Source organism: Scomber scombrus, chromosome 1 (genome assembly GCF_963691925.1).
Source record: "Scomber scombrus chromosome 1, fScoSco1.1, whole genome shotgun sequence".
NCBI classification, from domain to species: Eukaryota; Metazoa; Chordata; class Actinopteri; order Scombriformes; family Scombridae; genus Scomber; species Scomber scombrus.
In genome coordinates, this window is record NC_084970.1 from 1,120,001 (window position 1) to 1,138,714 (window position 18,714).

General features: G+C 40.1%; 1 pseudogene; it reads left to right on the forward strand.

The window, feature by feature from the left end:
• Nucleotides 1–14,794, forward strand: part of LOC133979096 (uncharacterized) — a 47,514-nt pseudogene extending 32,720 nt beyond the window's left edge.
• Nucleotides 14,795–18,714: the final 3,920 nt, after the last annotated feature.

Sequence of the window (18,714 nt, forward strand, 5' to 3'; positions counted from 1 at the left end):
AAATTTGAATGGAGTTTGTAATGCATACAGTGGCTCAAATATGAGTACAGTTAATGTCTATGGAAGTTTGACAATAACATTGAATAAAAGCATCAATCAAAGTTACATTGCTTGTTGGGTTTTATCTATTAGAAGGTTAACAGTCAAAACACAGCAGCTGTGTGGGTGTGTTTTGAAAATTAAAAATTGGGCTGACTCAAACAAACAACACAACAACTGGCATTAGATGTTTGACTCAAATGTTGCCTAACTCTGGTTGGTGAAAGAGGTATGTGATATCTCCTTTGTCTAACCAAGCCTGGTCCACAGACAGTTATCAATTTGCAAAGAGGTATGCATAATAGTTTTGATAGCATTAAACTTTGGAAAAAGATTCAAATTTCAAATGTTAAAAACAATTTTGCTTTTCAGTTCTCATTAAGGCACATTTAGTGTATACACATGACACATACGATTACACACATATCAATACACAGTAGACATGGTTTATGTAGCATAAATGTTTTTAGAGTCAATTGAGCAAGAAAACAAGCATATGGGAAGCATACTGTTACCACCATGCCAAAAAAAAGTCATTTCACTAGGAAAGACCACATCATCAACAACACATGTTTATATGATTTGTTAAGAACAATGATTAGCATGTGTAGTTCCTCCACTTGCTGACTGCGTTGTGAAGCTAATAGGGAATCTGCCATAGTACAATATGAGAGCAGAAGAGGAGGAGAGGGTTAGGTGTGACTTATGTGAATTTCTTGTTATCACTAATGATTGGTGTCATGGTTGTTATAATAAAATATGTTTCTTGTTTTGATGATGTCGGTTTGTATGATATTAAAACAGTTTAGTGATTATCAAGAAGAAACTGATTTTCTGACGTTTCTGATTAAGATGGAATAATTTGTCATGTAGCATTTAGGAAAAAAATGTCATTATAATATGAAAAATATCTTTGTATTACATGAAGAGAATTTTTACTTTTTGTCATGGTAGCAGCAATATGCAGCAGCGCTGTTGCACTTAAAGTATCTTGTTTGAATAGCTCCGAAGTCTGAAACACTGTATTAAGATATAAAGAAAGGACATTTATTCAACTAGTGAACATGTTAAAGAAGTGAGTAAGAGAGCTTTGAGAGGTGACACACAGAGAATATATGTCCTTTGAGCTGAAGTTAATTCATCCCGTCTTTCAAAGCAGAACACATGACCTTAATGTTGCAGCTTTTCTTTCATTACTTAAAGGAAAGTTTTGGTTTATTTGAACCTGATATATTTCACATAAATGTCGCCACTGTGGCTCTATGTATCATGCCGATTTTCAGCTCCTTTGTAAAGATTCCAGCAATTCACAAAAATCACACAAAATGACAAATATTGGGGCATGCTGCTGAGACTCCTACAGCTTCCCAAATAGGTATGAGTTTAACATAAATTGTTTCAAATGGGAAACACAAGAGCTAGCTGACTGTAGCAGCATTATGGCTAACTGTATATGGAACTACATCCAGGTTTGCCGGCTAACCGAACCACCCACATATTCATCCATATGTTGGTTTGTTTAGATATATGAGGCTGACTTTAACTCCAACTAGACTGTGAGAAAACTAAAAGAATTAAGCAGGATGATGGATTATCTCATGGTAGATTGTGAGCCAACATAAAGAAGAGCAAACACAAAGAATGAAGAGAGAAAGGCAAAAAAGACCTCCAGGAAAGACAACGTATAGTCCCGTTACCTCAGAGACACTAGGAGCGTTCCTACAGTCACTGCTCTCCTGATGAGTGTAAAGGTACACTTCTTCTGTAGAGTGGGACCTATTGCTACCAGACTACACATGACCTTGTCTCATTGTCATCCTGGAGACCGTGTCACTTCCACAGAATCAACTGGAAGACGAACGAGGCTGACCGGACCAAACACTCAGCTCCACACTGTAAGAAGAATGTGACTTTAACACTTAACTGTGTGAGAAGTTACAGTATGCTAGTCTCTATCCATAAAAACTGTAGGGTGTATCTTGTCATTGTATCCCTTCAACTGAGAAACTTGCAGACATGAACCATTTTATTTATCTACTGAATGAATAGCCTACTTCTCTTCCTCGCAGGAACAGGCGCTGAGCTATCACAGTCTCAGACATTAAAAAAAAAACAAATGCCCCAGATGTAGTTCTCTAGGCAGTTTCTGTGTTTATTCACAGGCTAGTTTCTGTGTTTATTCACAGGCTAGTTGCTGTGTTTATTCACAGGCTAGTTTCTGTGTTTATTACTGATCCAATGTAGGAAAAAAAATTGCGATTATTGTAAAAATTGTATTTATATGGAAAGATTGTCACTATCTTGTGTTATCTTTTTGTGTATTGCTGGAATCTAGAAACGGAGCAGGAGAGAGAAAAAATAGCTTGACACATCGATCCACAACCGCCACATTTATAGGAAACATCATACATCAGGTTGAAATAAACCAAAATATCCCTTTAAAGTGGTTAGGGTTAGGGTTAGGTTTAAAGTGGTGCCCCGTTGGAAGCACATTGAAAGAAACCCATTACAGTATTCACATACATCTTTATTATTTCTAAAATACATTTTTAAATCATGTTATTAGGGCCCAACCACTAACCTGATGAACATTTGGTTGGCGGAAATGGCCATCGCTAAATGGCTCAACAGCACCCCCTAGGAACTTAAGAAAATTGAGCCCCTAGCTCCAGATTGGCATAGACACACACAAATTCGGTATGTACATATATCATGTACACACACACAAAAAAGTCTCTTGGACCCATACCCTTAGTCCAACAGGAAGTCAGCCATTTTGATTCCCAAATTAACCCAACTCCTCCTAGAGATTTAATCTGACTCAGTATTATCTTAAGACCTTGAAGATGAAAAGGTAGAAGTCCCAGTCTGGCCCATATTTGTCACACACGATGAGGGTCCCACCCTGAACATGTCTATTAGTTAATACACTGAGCACCGAGCGAGGGCCCATTCATTGCTGCTTACAGCTTTAATATTGACATTGTTATTGTCAGTTTGATCATGTGTTCTGGGTATTTCGAGACGTCCTCTTTTCTGGCTGACTACCCTCCGAATTTGGAACCACAGCGCTCTCTAACAGCGATGACCGTCTGCACTGTTCTCCATGGCTGCACAAAGCGGCCAGCTCCACCTGATTGTCTCGTGGTTAACTCGGTCTCAGCGCTGCACCGAATTGTTAATGCTTTATAAATCTCCCACATGAGACAATAGATGGTCAGACTGTGTAAATCATATATCAAGTAACCACGCTATCCGCCCACACGGTGAGTCACAGCGTTGGCCTGCAGGTCACTACTGTTTGAAGTGCAGAACAAGATGATAACATGTTCTAATGAAGTGCAGCTTTACATCTCGCTCAAAATAACACGCCGGCTCTCGACAAAACTCAAGTTCTGAGTCCCAGTTTTTTGGTGCGGCACCTGTTCGCCACCTTTGACCCAGTCGGACTGCTGCAAACGTCAAAAATCCAGCCTTAAAGTCAGGACACAGGTTCTGGATATTGAGAACATAGATTGGTTTAATTGAATTTCCAGTGTCCTCCAGTCCGAGTCACCAGAGTAGAGATAATTCCCTTATCCACATCAATGCAGGCCCTCTGCTGGGCTCAGTGAAAGGGGCTGTGGACCTGCTGTTTGCTGGCAGGATCTGCCACAATCAATTACACAAGCCTTGTTAAATACCCCCGCGATTTCCTGACTCCGCTCACCCCACACTGACGGTGAACTAAGTTAAAGGAACCAAACAACAGCCGCTGAGACAAATAACCCCGGATCATTGTCCAGCTACAGTGCAATTTGGTGTCTTAAGATGGCTTAAGCTGGCTGAAGTAATGCCACGAGATGCTGGACTTGTGCTCGTTGATGTGGGCTGTCCTGCAGCTAGCTGATGAGGAGGGCTGACCGTCCACCCCCCACCCCACACACACACACACACACACATAGTAACCACCACATAGCTGTACAGCCTCACCAGCTGGGGGGCTCCTTTCATCCTGCCCGCTCACCCAAAGTGTCCATTCTGGGCTCAGGCCCGATGCCAGCACACACTCACACACACAAATAAAGGCTTACACGTGCAAGAAGATGTTGGCATCCAGTCAAATGAATGGTAGTTAAATATTTTCTCTATTCGACATCCAGTGAAGTCTCCAAGGAGAACTTTTAATCTACATCTTTACTCCTCTGAATCCAGCCAACAATCACAAATGCAGGAACACACACTGTATAGTGTGAAACAACTTGTTCAGCTCATATTACCACATCTGTTTCCTGCCTCTGTTCCTCACTTGATGTTGTTGTATTTTCATATTAAACCAATTAAAGGAAAAGTCTGGTGTTATTCTTACTTTTGTTATTGTCAATAAATCACTTGAAAGACCAAAAAAATGTGTCAGTGTGTGTCTCAGCTCGGGGCTGTAGTTCATGCGAGTAGATACTACTATAACTATTTTCAGCAACAGATTAAAGCACAAAGGACACAAACAGAAAAAACAAGCAAAGCGGCACTTTGATAACACACACACACATTTACTGAAATGGAACACAGCAAATAACACATTCAGCAATTTTTTCTTATTTGCAAATAGCACATGCACAATATAAAGAAACAAACTACACAATAAATAACAAATATATTAAAATGTGCACATATTGAAACACTGCAGCTCATACACAACAAAACACAACCGAGTTAAAACACAAAACTTACTTTAAGTCATTTGTCGAGGGGGAACAAAAAATAACCATCAGCTCATTTAATACATAATAACTATAATTGAATAAACATACAAGCTGTGTCACAGTTAGTGGACAAGAAGTGAACATACTCTCTTTCACTTGTTATACCACAGAACATTTTACAATATTCAAGCCATCAGACTTCGAAACAAACTGTAAGTCAATTACACCTAACAAAAAGACAATGAAAGGATTTACCAACAGTTGTTATTTTTTGTTTGGAAAAGCATTCTTGGAATTTTAATTTTTCCAGCTGTAAGCAACTCCTCCTTTGCCTTTGTGTATTGCATTCTGGGAGAATAGCGTACATCAACAGCACACTCCACTTTTTTATAGAATATATATTTTTACCATGTGCACACACTGAATACTCCAATTAGAATTAGTGTGTCTGGAATTCTCATAGTGGAAATGACATATATGTACATGTTCATCAGTTTGTAGTGTAGTGAAATATTGTGTTAGGTGTTATGTTGTGTATAACTTGCAACGAATCTCCCTCTGCATCGTGTTGTCAACTCCTTGAAGCTGTTTCTTTATTATTTGCCGTTTGTTTGTTTTTTTTCGCAATATTTTTTTCATCTTAATATGATGTGTGTGTTGGTAAGACGCGTGTGTGTGTGTGTGTGTGTGTGTGTGTGTGTGTGTGCGTGTGTGTGTGTGTGTGTGTGTGTGTGTGTGTGTGTGTGTGTGTGTGTGTGTGTGTGTGTGGAAATAGTGTATAGTGTGTGTTCATTCAATGAAGGAACATGTCAGTGACAGTGTGTGTCATTTAAAGGAGCTCTATGACACAGAGGAATAATATATAGCAATATATATATATATATATATATATATATATATATATATATATATATATATATATATATATATGGCTTATGACAATACATAGATCCATCCATTGTCAGTTTTGTCTTCTCATGGGATTTGTTGTCGATAAGAAACATATAGAATAACTCCAGCCTTTAAGCCGCAATGTATTTTAAAATGTAATTTAATTAATTAATGAATGTATAAAGAATTTAAATATTTAAAGTATGACTCATTTCCATCAGGTCTCATGATATCTACAATAAAATGATTGAAATTGCTTTTTTTTCTCTCTGACTATTAGAAAACATTTACATTTTTTTTATATCTGGTTTGTAAAACACTTTGGGGGGTTTTTTTATTTATTTTTTTACAATTCCTTTCAAGCTGTCTTTGCTTTTGACTTGTCCGTAAATAGACCTTTCAGAGTAAAACCTACCTAACAAAGAAGAAATGTCAGTAATCGAATTCTTTCAGCCGCAGTTGTCTGATATTATAAATGAAAGTTTCTGAAGTTTTCGGAGAGTTCACTCTTGAAAGCCAACTGTTCTGTGGTTATTTTACAGTATGTCACAGTTCTTTCATGCAGACAAATGGAGGCTTTTTGTGTGTCGATCATTTTTAAAAAAGTGTCATCTCGTACAAAGTTTCTATAAAGCGGCGTCTCTCATTGGATACACTATCGTCTCTGATGCGTAAGACGATGTTTCTCTTTTGTTGGCTGCTGTATAGAGACAGGTTTAAGTGCCTTGGTGGAACTCCTATTCACCCCTATGTTCAGCACTCTCCCATGGCCTCTTCTCCATTTCCAGCGCTCCAGAAAAAAACATGTCATTGTGAACCCTGACCCCACCCAGATCCACATCCACTCTCCATCAGGAAGCCGAACACATGCCTGAACAATTAACTCCTGCACTGCCATCAATTTAGCCCAGAGGGAAGAAAAGATTGAGTCACCCAGGTTCAGGCAAAAAAAAGAAATGGGTAAAAACATAAGGATAAAAGGGTTTTCTTCAGAAAGAGAGAGAAAAACATGTTTTTCAGTCCCTGCAAAGTAACTGTCACCGGAGTGACAAGGAGACACTATTGAGAGCCTCCGTTCATTCAGCCGGTTTGTCTGAACTGTTCAACAAACAATTACAGGGAGTCATGAGGGTTATGTTTATCTTGAGACCGGGCCTGTGAGGAGGTGCCTTAAAAGCTGCAGTGAATTTACAGTTTTTTTTACGATTGCTTAAGCATGATTTTTTTGAAAACAGGGCTCGTTTTGTCAAAACAGGACTCACAATTCACACAGCCGCAGACACGATTAGCACAAGCCATTAAAATCCTTTGCTAAATGAAACACTTCATTAAAACTATACAATCATTTATTTTTAAAGACCCAATTTTGTCATCATATGGTATACTCAACTCACTTCATATGATCTGATTCTGTTTGGACCGCTGGGCTCAATCTGAAACACTTCGTGTATTTCTGCTTTTCTAATGATACAGTGTAGACTAGAATAGAATAGAATAGATCTTTATTGTCATTGCAAATCAAATATAAAATATATATATACACATAACAGTAGTAAAGACACACACAAGCCCAAACACATCTCACCCATACCCATGACCACATACACATTCATACCCATACCCATACAACTTTAAAATATGTGTTGTAAAATATAAATATTATGTTAATATTAATATTGTGTGTTTGTTTTTTTCAGATATTGTAAAAGTACATATTGACTGCACACTGAGCAATATATGTATTTCTCTCCACATTATAAAATCAGTCAATACATCCATGCTTTTCCAAATGTTGCATTTTACACTGTAATCATTACAGAGCATATTCTAAATATAATACATTACATAAACAGCAAAAACATCTGTGGAGACAAAAAGAAAGCAAGAAATTACAGTTTTTTTCAGTTGCTAAAACACTAAAATGACACTTAAAGCACAATTATTGAAAGCGTCACTCACAAAGCAAAACCTCTCAGCAACTCTAAGTCAGTTTCTGAAGGACTGAGAGACAAAGACATCATGGTGGAAGGATTCAGATGTTCAATAAGGCACAAGAAGCAGCAATAATCAAATTAGAAGAGAAGGACTACAGTACATCAAATGGTAACATTTATGTTTAACACTGTACATGGTCCCAATAAACTAATTACTATTAGATTCAGAGAGATTCAAAGCCACATCATGAGGGACGACTCGATTTTCAACAACATCTGGAAGCTCAGCCTGTCCACATTGGTCCATATTCTCCATCTAAACCAAATGCACAGATTGCAGGCAGATTTACAGGGAGAGAAATTCTGAAAGAATGAAAGATCAGAGAGACATGAATATGTGGATGTAAGGACTAAATTGACTACAGCACACTACTCACAGTACAGCTTTAGTTTCCCCCAGTGTACTGCACTACTGACCATATTCATGAAGTACTGGAAATGGATGCTAATGAGATAACAATATCACATTGTGTCGCCATCACCCTGCCATGCCAACACAGTCCACATACTCACATTTTTGGAAAAATTGCACAACATTTCAACACCATATGGATGCAGCACAGATATGTTGCAGTATGGGACAGTTTCCATCTTGCAAAACCGGTTTGCTGACCACACACAATTTCTTCTTCAATACTATTCACTCTACTCTACATTTCCCAATCCAACCGAAGAGTTCTTTTCGGTATAGCAGTGGAAGGTGTATGGCCGTCAGCTCTATGTGTGCATGTCTCTTCTGCAGGCAATGGACGAGACGTGTGATGATATTGACGTGGGTGCTGTCCAGGGTTGGATACAACACTCAGGGTGCTTCTTCCCTCGATGTCTGGTCGGTAGACGATATTGCCTGTGATGTTGATGAGGTGTTGTGGCCAAACTCAGACAGACAGCAGGAGGCAGCTTAAGTATTTTTCTTTACTCTGTTTTTTTTTTCTGTATATTTTTTCCTCAAAGTTTTCTTTTCTGTTTTCTGTTTGTATTCAATAGAGAGCATATTTTGTGTTCACACAGCTGTATGTGCTGTGCATATGTTGTGGTGGAGAATACTCTATATACAGAACTATTATTATGAGAAAGCCCACCAAAGATGAAAGTGCTTCTGATTGAGTGTTGGACAAAAATCTAGTATGTGTGTCATTCGGTGTAAAAAAAATGATTTTGATACGTTTATACAGTTTTGAATGCAGTGCTTCATTTTGCAGTATATGAGGTGTTTTGCACTCATGCTTGAATCAGGTCAGCGGTTTGATCCCCCCTCCTGTCCACATGTCAAAGTGTCCTTGGGCAAGACACTAAACTCCAAATCACAACTGACGTTCGGGCCAGAAACTATCATAGTCACTTGCTGCCATCGGTGTGAGAGTGTAAAAAGATCATATTTAAACTGCTATATGAATGCAGCCATTTACCAAAACATAGAGGGCAGCAAAAATACCCACGCTGAAATAAATTGAGAAAGAAAGACAGTGTCAATGACAGTGTATGTATGGTACAAAACCCAGCAATGCAGCACAGATCACAGTCAAGTGCATCCTAACACAATTTTGGAATTTTCGTAGTGTAACAGGCACACCTGTGGCACGCTTGGTTACAGGTTGGGATCAGAAGAATACATCATATATAAAAGGTGGGTATGCTGGAGGCTGTGATAATCAAAGCCAAACATATTTGCTCATTTCATCCCCTTTAAACACAGGGCTCCCCCCCCCCCCTCATGATGCACTGGAGTTTTCCTCAGAGGAAACGTATTATTGGCTGAGTTGTGAATACAGCAGCTCAAATATGCTGCCAAGAGCAACAGATGTCTGTTTTAAGCTGAATTGACTTTTCTGGACACATTGATGATGCAGTTATCATTATATTTTTCATGCTTAATGTCTCACAATTTTACTTGGCATCACAATGATCTATACAATAACCATATGCAGTGAAATACCTCCATAAAGCCATACAGTGTCGGCATCCCATATAAAGGACAGGAGATGGTATTAGGCATTAAAAACTGAAGGATGTTAAATGAATTAAAAATGCAGAGCTCCAGGCTACACTTTGTCCAGACATGTTGATGTGCAGTAGGGGAAAAAATTGTGGAGGCCTAAATCTTGTCAGGATGTGCCCAAAATAACTCCTATTTACTGCAGTATATTGTGCACTGTATTTAAATTCACCATTTAAGTGTCCAAATGTGTGTAATTGTGTAAAAAATTCCATGTATTCCATTTACTTTTTTGCTTACTATCTCACAATGTGCCATATTTTAATTATAAAATGACAATAGTGAGTAAGTCTTTAAAATCTCAGTTTGCTGCTCAATATTGACTAAACTATTGAGTGTCCATTATACTAAGTGTAGTGAGTGAGAGAGTGATTGAGACAGACACAGTCTAATAATCTGGCTTGCCCTGCCAACTAGTGGTGGCAACATGCTTGTTCTACAACCTGTGCAGCTGTAATACCAAACCACATCACAGCTGGGTGTGGTCACTAGTACAATAGGCTACACCCAGCTGTGATGTCGGCCGTTGAAGACACTTCTATCTTTCACCCGTAGAAGGATTGTGCAGTTATGTTTTTTCCTCCTTATAAAATGTAGTGTGGAGTTTTTCCTTAAACCACTTGTGTCATGCTGAAAGTTTCCTCGATAGCACGCATTCCTTCTTCACCATGATGACGTAGAGCTGAGCCTAACAAGCTGAGTCTGAAACGCTGCTCATTACAGCCTGCTGGAGCTGCCAGGGTCCTTCTGAACCGTGGAGAAGAGAAGAGCCCCCTTCATCTGCAGGCTCATCTGTCTGTCTGTCTTCTCTTTCACTCGTTTTCTCTGTTTCTCGTCCTCTCCAACCACCCTCCCCCCCCCCCCAGCCCCCAAATGTCTGCCAATTAATGCCAATCAGGCCAGTGGTGGGCTGATGTGCGGTGGGAGGGTTTGGGACTGAGACCACCTGGCTCTCGCTCACAGCTGGCCTCTCCTCCCTTACCTGTCAGGACAAGGCCTCTCATAACACCCCCCCCCCCACCCCCACCCCCACCCCCCGTTCAACCACGGAGGAGCCCGAAGGCTGCACCACCAAAAAACCCTGCGTCTGCTATGGTTTATTAATGTGAGGGGCACACTTCCACTCAGTGTGTGTGTTTGATGTTTCTGTCCTTCTGCAAACCACTTTTACTTTTTTACTATGAGGACATTTTCTCCTACATTTGTGTACATCAGTATTGCAAATAAACTGGTTATTATGCATTTTCATATTAATGGTGATCTAAAAACATGATATGTAAATTATTGCATTATTAGTGCACTAACCTTATATAAAGCTCCCCTCCACTCAAAAATGTGTGTTTCATCTTGTTACTTCAGATAGAAGTTTGAGCTTAACTGTGCAGAATGATGTATGTGCACAGTTTGACAGTAGAAAGCTGTTTCTACAAGAGTATTGCATTATGGGAAATGTAGGATCTAGTGTTTTTGGAGCTTTACTCATACAAGACTAGTCAGGATATCAACTTTATATATGACCATTCCTTTTCTAAGTCGTCTCTTTGATAGTTGTAGTCATGTGGGGCAGCTCCAGATGTGATTCAGCCACTCTGTGATGAAAATCCATGTCTGCGACAAGCCCAAACTCTGGATGTGAGTGCCAATAAAATCCTCTACTGACAGATGTACACCCACAGGCTTTCATTCCACAGCCTGGCCGCTGAGCGCTGTGAACGTCGGGGATGAAATGAAGGAGCGAGCGCAAAAAAACAAGAGATTTGTTAAAGTAATATCAGTTTGGTGTAAGAGCTGCCAGTTCAGCAGACATAATGCAGCTGTATTGTTGCAGCTGTAAGAAGTCACAGCCTCCAGTAGCACATTACTGACTTTCACCAGCACTGATGTCAGGACTGAAGTGTGCTCTGCTTTTCTTTCCCTGTGAAGGAAGGATATGTTTATCTATAAAACACATTATATGACACACATCTGTAAATATATCTATAAGGAATGACTTTTCACTCCTCCTGTTAAAGTTAACCATAACATGAATAGTAACCACAGGCTTAGTGCCAGTAGCTCTTATGTGAATCACTATGTTTTGCATAGCCTTGATTAAACATTTGATTGGTTAATAAATCATTTTCTTGAAAATTGGAGTAATTTTAAATATGTGTTAATCCGCAGTTATTTCTTTCTTTTTTTAGTAGTGCCCAGAGTGGTTTTAGGAAATTATTGGAGCTTTTTAAAGAGTAAAGCTATATATTTGTGAGGTGTTTTGAAGTATTTGTGTCTTCAGTATGAACCCAACCGGCTCCTGGAGGGCAAATGACAGAATAGAGAAGTCAGAAAGCAGTGAGAGAAGAGATGACCTTAAGTACGGTTGGTTTTAGTGTTTTCTTAGGATTTCTTGAAAAATATTGAATAATGCAGCTTTATAACAGCAATAATCTCATTGTTGCCAGCATGAGTGATGCAATCAATCCCCATTTGGGCCAGACTCAACTTCCAAATCCATAATTAAAATACAAGGTCAGCCAGTAATATCCACCCCACATTTTCCAGGACAACTTTTTCTTACATTTTCAATTCGATTCAGAGCTCCTCTCTGTTGGAACTGTTTACCAGTTCATATGAGAAACTCCACCAGTCTAAAATCTTTGAGGACATGAACCATACTCTTCTTTCTGGATCAATTCTATGCATCTGTATGTGTCTGTATTTCTTTACTGTTTAAGTTTTTATGTTGTATGTCTCACTATATGAGTCTTTCTTTTGTTAATTATGGTTTTCTTTTCTTAATCTCGAAAGATTCTGCATGCGTTAATTTCCTTGTATTATTGCATTCTTTTTTCTTTTATGTGCAATAAAAATAAATAAATAAATACGGATGGCAGCGAGGGTCACAGTTAGGAGTCTTTGAATGAAGGGGAGGGTGTCTTAAGAATAGAAAGTGTGTGGTATGTACAAGCATGTGAGGGGAAAGAGAGAGAGAGAGAGAGAAAGAAACTGATGCAGTCCTGTCACAGCGCCTCACAGCCGCCTCACCATCACCCAGGAGTCTCGGTTGCAACCGTCCGTTTTAGAACTCAACATCCTCCTGGAAATTGTGCCTGATCTCTGTGTTAAATAATGCATCAACAAATTTTTTTTTTTGTAATGTAAAAAAAGCTGGCTTTTAGCAGCGCTGCTGGGACAGTAATGCCACCTGACAATCGCTCCTCACAGTCTTGCCTCTGGCCTGCAGGAAAAAGAGTGAGGACTCCTTGTGATTGACAAGGACAAAACGAGGAGTAGTCCCCCCTTCTGTTTTTGAATTGTCAACTGCAGCCATGGGATTTGAGAGTGAAGGATGAAACCCTGACTTTGACTACAAGAAGTAAAGGACTTAAGCATGATAAGTGTGATTATAATATCCAGGAAAGTCATTTAGGGCGCCGAGGTAAGAGACAGTCTCAACAGGACATTCAATTATTTATAACACTGGGGAGAGTGGGAACTTTCAAGGCCAAACAGCTTACAGTCGCTTCAAGGAAGATGTATTCTCAGATACTGAAGCCACTCTGAGTCCACTATTTACTGTTAGAATAAACCAATTTCCTATAAATGATAAGCCACCCACCTTAACTTAATCAAAACCTGAGATTTTTCAAGATTAGACTGGCTGCTGTGTTGATATAGCTTTCTTTCATAGATCTGACTAATCCATTGGATGAATCAGTGATACAGACCTGATAGTAAACCTATGATCAATAGCAGGGAGATGTATTTTTGTTTTACAGTGCATATTAGCTTTGAAATCCACCACTTTTTTCAACATGTGGGTGTAATTTGATAGCTGCTGGGGAGGTGAATACGTAGCCTGCTGTTTCCATTCTTAGCTCTATGATTATTCCCATGATTATTATGCTTCAGTTAACTAGTCAGAAGAAGCTAACAGCAGCAGCTTAGGTGGAAGGTTCAATATGAACATGTAGGCACATCAGTGTTTTCTTACTGAAGGTAATAAAGAGTACAAATATGAACCCATGTACACACACATACATTAAAGGACAGGTTCACTATTTTTTACGTCTATTTTTAAATAACAGTCGGATGCTGATCTTAGCAGTGAAAGAGTTATCATTCCTCCTGTTCATACTGACTATTAAAACATCTCCTTCAAATGTGCTTTCAATGGAAGTGATGGAGGACGAAATCCACAGTGTGTCCACACAGTCATTTAAAAGTAGATGATCAGCTTCTATTGAGCTTCATCAGTGTGAGTTAGTCATATCAAGTGATATCTGACACATTTACAGTCTTTTAGCATCAGATTCCCTCTTAGTGTTTCCCTGTTGAGCTGTGGTGGAAGTATAGTAACAAAAAGACTTTGCTACTAAAAACACTGTAACACTGAAACATAAACATGACTCATTTGGACGCTGAAGCTTCATATTAGCTTCACATCAACTTTTAAATCCATGCTTACACACTCGGATTGTCTCGCTGACATATCCACATGGATGAAGGACCATCATCTTCAACTAAACAGGGCGAAAACGGAACTGCTGGTCTTCCCGGCCAAACACGGTATTCATCACAACATCGATATTAAAATGGACTCTCTATCTCTTGTTCCTACCAAGGCTGCTAGGAATCTAGGTGTCATTATTGATGACCAACTGACATTCTCGGACCATGTTGCCGCCTTCTCCCGGTCGTGCCGCTTCGCCCTATTCAACATCCGATAAGTCAGGCCGTACCTGACCCAATATGCCACTCAACTGCTGGTACAAACCTTGGTGATGTCCCGTCTCGACTAATGCAATGCTCTCTTAACAGGCTTGCCGGCCTGCGCGGTGAAGCCACTGCAGATGATACAGAATGTGGCGGTGTGACTGGTGTTCAACCAGCCAAAGAGGGCACACTGGTTACCTGTAGCTGCTCGCATCAAGTTCAAGTCTCTTATGCTTGCCTACAGAGTGATTGTTGGGAATGCTCCCACCTACTTAAATGCTCTTGTAAGAGCACATGTTACCCCCCGGATGCTGCGTTCATCAAATGAGCGTCGCCTGGCTCTGCCGGCCGTACAACCACGGCAATCCAGGTTATTCTCATTTGTAGTTCCACGTTGGTGGAACGAGCTGCCGAAAACCACCAGAGCAGGGGCCTCCCTCTCTGTCTTTAAGAAGCACTTGAAGACCCACCTCTTCAGAGAGTACCTCCTCTCTTAACTTACAATTACTTAGCAGTATTTAGAAGTATTTATTTATTGTTACACTAATGTCTCTGTTGCAATGTAGCTTGAATGTTATTCTCCCTTGTAAGTCGGTTTGGATAAAAACGTCTGCTAAATGACTAAATGTAAATGTAAATGTACACAGAAGGAGGACTGTGGATTTAGTCCTCCATCACTTCCATTGTAAACATTATGAAGGGATCTTCTAATGGTCAGTATGAACAGGAGGAATCATTACAGCAAGAAAAACAGATTTCAATGACAGACCTGAAAAATTCTGTTCTCTGTGTTATAGGTTGATAGCAGCAGCCTGTAGTGTGGGCGGCATCGCTGTGGCCTTTGGAAATACCCTGCCTTGATGCAAAATTTTGCGCCCCTTGTAGGAAGATCATCCCCCATTTGTCTCAAGCACACCATAAACAGCTGCAGTATGATACATTATCTATGGAGAAGCCATTAATATGATATAAAACAGGAAATCTGGTGGCCTAGTGGTTAAAAGGCATACAATGTATCATATAATCGCATTATCCATCCGGGGACCTTTGCATTTTTATACCTTTCTCTTTCTATCTTTACACAAATGACATCAAACAATACCTCTGATCACATGTGATCACATGATCAGTGTGAACTAGGGATGCTCGATATTGGCTTTTCTGCCGATATCTGATATTCCGATCGGAGGGCCGATATTATCGGACACCCTAGTGTGTAGTGATACTCAGCAATATGTGACTTCTAAAGACCAATACGACCAATGAAACACAAGCTGGAAAATTCAGCTGTCACATATCATCACACAACACATAATGCAGGATGATTTTCTTTCTTGCATATTTGTCCTAATCCCATTTCTTTTATTTATATGAGACGTGTCTTGTGTGATTGTTGCAAAACACAAATACCCATTAGGAGACAACAAAGATCAAGTTGATCCAGGACCCAGCGTGATGAGGTGTAGGTCTCATGATGCCTCCTCTGTCCCTTATACACACCAACACACACAGAAACACACACTGGAGCCATGCTCAGTCGGCTGCAAATGCAGTGTGAGCGGATGTGAAAAGTATCACTGGTGTAGTCACACACTTTTACGGCGAGCAGCATCGCGGACAGACACCCGTACCAGATGCCGTGTGTGCCCTGGGCTCCGAGGCATCACTGTGAGGGGGAAAAGCCAGTGCGGGGAAATAAGCACCTGTCATGTGCCAACTGAAGTGTTAAGTGCACAAATTGTGGAGGCGAGGGTGATGTTTCCGCAGGGGTGACAGCTCTGGGTCTGGGTGCCATGTCAGGCCCTGGCATATCATGCGGATCCCCCCCTCCCTCCTTCTCCCTTCTCCCTTCTCCCTTCAGCCCACCCCTGGCTCTGCCGCTTGCTGAGGGGCACAATGGCAACTATTATTTACTGGATGTCTGCCTCATTTCCTCATATTCATCCTGGCTGGCCATCACAGGGCCACAGGGGGTGTGTTGCCCCCCCCCCTTGTGTCATCGCTGAGGGGCGGCAGTGGCAAAACAATCTCTGGTGAGCATTTAGATCATTTATTCGGAGCGCAGGGTGTCAGCCGCAAACCAAATTGCCCACATTTGTGCGCCGGGGTCCTCTCCCTTCAGGTTGGGCATGAATGCGAGCCGTGGAAGGTACATCAGGCTTGGTGTCAGAGGGCCTCTTCACAAACTAACACTAATGCCACATGAAGGTCTTACTGTGAACAGTATGAAAGTGCGAAATGTATGATAAATTGAGCGTGCCAGGGGGGCTTTATGGCTGTGAAGTGCTGTGGCTGGTCGCAGGCATTGTTATGACTACAGCTATTTAGGATCATGGGAGTTGACAGTGCACTACTGGCAGCCATAGAAGCCAGATTTATCTGGGTTTTGTGCATCAATGAACAGCAATCACAGTGTGAGAGAAAAACACAAAGTTTTAGAACATCTCTGACTTTAAATTTAGTACGAGGAACTTTGGTTTTTTTCGCGTTGATTTTGGCGGACCCTGTAGACAATAGTGGTAGTGTTTCCAGGAATGAGCGCCACCACCTCACGTTGTAAAGATCTTGATCTGGAATGAAAGAAAAACCCTTACATACTGTTCATATTCTGGAATTTCACAATATCCTCTCATAATTAGTCTCTGTACATAATCTCTTGACCACAAATTATTCTTAAATTCCTCATCAGACATTAATAAATTGGTGATTTATCATTAATGAAGTTTTCAGAGAGCAGAGAGAGTTGTTTCTTCAGTTTTTACACTTTAACACTTGTTGATGGAGAAAGAACATTTACAATCACACACTATCAGGGGTCCTGCCTGGGTGCTGCCTGGGCCCCACCACCACACACAGGTCACACCAACCATGCATCATTTATGTAAGCACACCTCTACCTGCGAAGGCTTGCAACTCTCTCATAGTCCAATACTAACTGTACAATATCTACTGATATTGAGCTGTGGTAATATAACACTGTGTAGACATGCAGGCAACATTCTGCATATAAATAAAGCTTTAGTTTAATTGTAAATGAAATATTCTAGTAATGTCTATTAATGATGATGTTTTAATTAAAAAAAGAACTAATAATCTAATATGTTTTCGGGCCCCTATCAGTCACATTCCCTTAGAATCCTCCTAACTTTTCACCCAACGTTACATACCACAGGACAACAACATGAGGATTTCACTTGATTATATTCAATTAAATGTTAAAGGTACAACACTCAACAAAATGTGTATCAGCTGCACACAAATGTTTTTGCATCGTTAGGAAAAGTCATCAAATTTAAGGCGATAAGAAAAGTTTTTAAGGTGTTTTTTTTTTCTTCTCTCAAATGTAAAACTGAGTCAAATTAGTATGTTAGTGAACAGTATGTAAGGGTTAATACTATTTTTTTTATTTAAACACAGCTGTTTCCTGCATGCATAGTGATCTTTGTGGCGATGTCAGATGAATAACTGTAGTGTGATGACGGTGATACAAAGCAAACTTTCTTTAGTACCGTTCATACAGCAGATTCCTGCAGGGTTTGTGCGGAGGTGTGGGGCGAGGTTATGTGTACTTGAAAATGAGTCAGAAAGCCGACAAGCTTAATCTGAATTTTAACATAATCCAACAAAGAATTAGTAACATCTTTGTAGTCTCTCATGCTACGATGCTACATGTAATGGAAACACAGGCTCTTCTGGTCTGTGTGTCGCAAATCATTTAATCTGATTTTTTGACATTTGTAAAAATGATCTGGAAATAGCCAATCTTGCTGCTCTTCTCTACCTATTTCAGTAATAGGCGTCGGTATTCACACTCTTTCATAACCGATTAAAAACTCACTTGTAGTTGCTTTAAAAGAACTTCAAGGACATGATAAACGCCACTGACCCCATCTAATGCTTTTATCTAAAAAGCCTGACAGCGCCTTCTTTTCATCTGGCCACCTGTTGTCAAGGTGTTAGCAGCTGAGAGGTATGAATAAAGGAATAAGTACGTGTATTCAGGGAGCGATAGGCAGAGAGATACAGCTACAGTTAGAAGGCAGGTAATCGTTTTCAGCTAATGGTTTCCTGATGTTATAACGGTGCTACATGACACTGCATCTGGAGGAGATAGACGAGCGCAAGCTGAGCAAGTACTGCATATGTCTTTGGCTTTGCTGCCACCTACAGTACAAATCTCCAGCTGGGCTCAGAGCTGCCACAGCACACATACAGCATGCTGTTCAATGCTATAAAGATATCTTATGGTTAGTTTTTCTTCCTGAGTAACCATGATTATTGTATCCAGATTGATTTTAGAAAGTCTGAACAGCAAAAAAAAAGTCACACTTGGAGGTGCTTTGAAATGTGACTCCTATCAGATTAATACACATTTCAGTCTGAATGCTCTGGCCATTCAAATCACATTTCAAAATGT